Raw genomic sequence first — 3,352 nt, forward strand, 5'->3', positions numbered from 1 at the left:
AAATAGCACATGCTTTCCCCATCAAGCAGAGCTAAGTTTAATTGCCCATTCTGCCACTTACTGACTGTGAGACCCTGAACAAGTAACTTAACCTCTCTGAGCTTCCTCAGTTTCCTCATCTGAAAGCGAGAGTAATAACATCTATCTTCTAGGTTTCCTGCCAAGACTGAATACAATAGAGCATGTAAAATGCTTAACACAAGATCTGGCACAAAGGAAAAGCTCAATAAATAATAGCTACATTTATTATTATTATTCCTTCATAGGCATGTGTGCCTCAAATGATTCATCAATTTGCACCAGTTCCATTCATGATCCAAGGCTTTTATCCATTAGTTCTCAGCTCACCTCATACCTCACCCTTTGAAGGCAATCTCTCCACACTTTCCTCTGTTTATTTACTTCATAGCAATTGTCACAATCTGTAATTAACTTGGGGGTTTCAGTTTGCTTGTTTATTGTCTTTTTCTCTTACTGAAGTGTAAACTATGTGTGGGGGAAGGGCCCTTATCTTGTTCATCATAGAACAGAGTCTGGCTAATAGAATATAGTCATAAAATATATGAGGAACCATTCTGAGGGGAGGGGAGAGGGGAGATCAGTGGGGGGTCATTCTGAGGGTATTGTGGGGGTATCAGCGGGGGTCCTTCTGAAGGTATGGGAGTGGGGGTGGGAATCAGTGGGAGGCTGTGCTGAGAGTTTGCAGGAGGAATCCATGGGTAGTTGTCCAGGACAGTCATCAAGTAACTGCCGAGTGCCTATGAGGTTATTATGGTTCTCAAAGTTTGGTGTGCATAGCCTCAGAATCCACATAGACCTCCATGCTATGAATTTCCAAAGTTCTTGAGCATCCCCACACATTCAAGTGCTAAAACAAGTGTGGCGGAACACTCAAGTGCTTCGGCTATAGCTCAGCCTAGATCATAATAGGAAGACAGAAAAAGGCCAATCTCCTATTCCGGCCAGGAAACTAGAACTAAAGATGTTTCCCCAAAGATTAATGCATTTTGACTAGGCAGTGAACTCCCAATTCTATTGATATCCTCATCATTTCATTACTTACCATTTCAGGACAAATGTATCCTGATTTCAGAAATCTGAGCCCTTCTCATGACCAACTCAGCAGAAGCACGGCAAGAGAAATTTCTGGAGAAATAAGTTGGTGTATCGTTCTTTAAAAACATAAGTAATAGAGCAAAACATTGAGAACCGTATTTCTATTTTTTTTAGCTTGTTTTTAAAAGCTGATGAATGTGGGAGAAATGCAGTTAGGCTGAATATTTAAGAATTATACAAAGAGAAGTTGACAGATTTGAGGGGGAGAAGTTAACAAGTTCTTGCTTCATTAGAAGAAAAACTGTCAATTCAATTAGCATTTATTTCATTCCTGTGGGACGTAGGACACTGCTCTATACAATCAAAATACTGAAGAAGAGGTTTTTATTCAATAAATTAAATAAATTCAAGCTAATTAGAAATCATGTTCACTTCCTTCCAAAACTATCATACTAAGACACATAATATATAACAAAGTACCACAATTATAAAGTTCCATATCCACCCCAAGAATTATGCTGCCACCCAACTTCAATACATTTACTTACAGGAAAAATCATTTAAAAAATCATATTTGAAACTTCTTCTCTATGTCCATTTCACTCCATTTTTTACACTTAAAATTTGAGTCATGACTAGGATGAGGGTGGTCTCTCTCCCCTGTAGTTTTCTAGTAGGTCATTCTAAAGATATTTAATCCATGTAAGAAAAAGGAAATAGACAATGTTGAAAGTTTGCCTGGTCAATGTGAGTATTGGCAAAATTCCACCCTCTGTTCTGCAGGATTCTAAAAAGATGAGCTCATGTATTTAGTGTAGGATTTAACTCTCGTTTCTGTCCCCTAAGGTAATCTTCCATTCATGGAGTTCTTTCTGAAATCAGGACAGCAGATGAGTTTAGGCAACAACACCTAAGCATGCATGAGGGAGGAAGTAGGTGGTGTTGAATAATCAGCTTGTTGGGTATTCTCAGGATTGTACGAAAACTGGTTATGTCTGGCTTGAGGGAACATAAAGTTAAAACAGATCAATTTAGAGAACTTCATGTAATCCTGTAATCTAAAAACAATTACAGTCTCATTGCTGGATGCTCAAAAGGCAGAGGGGAAACAAGTGGAGTTGCTGCTCTGTTTGTGGTTCCAAACAACAAGGAAGAACTGGTTATGTGATATGGAAGTGACTGGAACCTGAGAAGAGCATGACACTGTTATCTCAGAGTTGAACAAAAACAAAGAAAGGGATAGATACATAAATATTTAGATAGATAGATAGATTCTCTTAGACACTTAAAAGGGTGTGTAAAATCAGAAAAAAAAAGAGCCTATGGAGGACAAAGATTATAAAAAGAAACATAGTTCAAGAAACTCTAAACATTACCATCTTTTACTAATAAGAAACTATAAATGATCTTGGCAAGGAAAAGAACTTGAATATGTATAGGTCAGCTGTCTCTATAGTGGGGCATCTGCCTGTCCTGCCAGAATGCCCCCTCCATAACCTGCATCCCCAAAACATGTTTAAGAACCATCATTTATTGAGCATTTACTATATGCCAAGCAATATACTAAACACTTTTTACACATCATTTAATCCTCACCAGAACTCTACAAAGTAGATATTATTTTCTCTGGTCTAAAGGTGAGACAACTGAACTTTAGAAAGATTAAGGAAATTGTTTTATAACACATAGTTAATGAGAAACAGAGCTGGAATTTCTAGAAATTAGTTTATATTGCACTTCTCAACAACCTGTGAGGAAGATGCAATGGGAAGATGGAAAGATGGCATAATGTTAGCAGAGGACAACAAAATGGTGAGCATTAAAACACTGTACATTTACCCTGCATATTTGATCTCTACCTATCTAATTTACATATATTTCTCTACATCCATTTATCTACACATACTATCTCATTTGATCCTCACAACTACCCCCATGCAGTTAGTGTCACCCAATTCACAGAGGAGGACACTGAGGTTAAGTAACCTACCAAGGAAACACAGGCAGGATTTTGAGCCTATGCTCTTAAAAGAGTAGAAGGTGACAATGCTTTGCATAAGAGGCAGTACTGGCCAATTCCTCTTTCCTTCAATTATTCATTCAACAATGATTTGTTACAAACCCGTTGGGTGCCCAGCACTTTTCTAGGTGCTGGAGACATAGTAGTGAGCAAAACAAACAAAACAGATGAAAAAAATCCCTGCTCTCATGGGAGAATCAGATTTAAAAAAAAAAAAGATAATATATGGTATGTTAGTGATTAGTGGTACTAAGGAGAAAAATAAAGCAAAGGAGA

This window comes from Choloepus didactylus, chromosome 8 (assembly GCF_015220235.1).
Source record: "Choloepus didactylus isolate mChoDid1 chromosome 8, mChoDid1.pri, whole genome shotgun sequence".
NCBI lineage: Eukaryota > Metazoa > Chordata > Mammalia > Pilosa > Megalonychidae > Choloepus > Choloepus didactylus.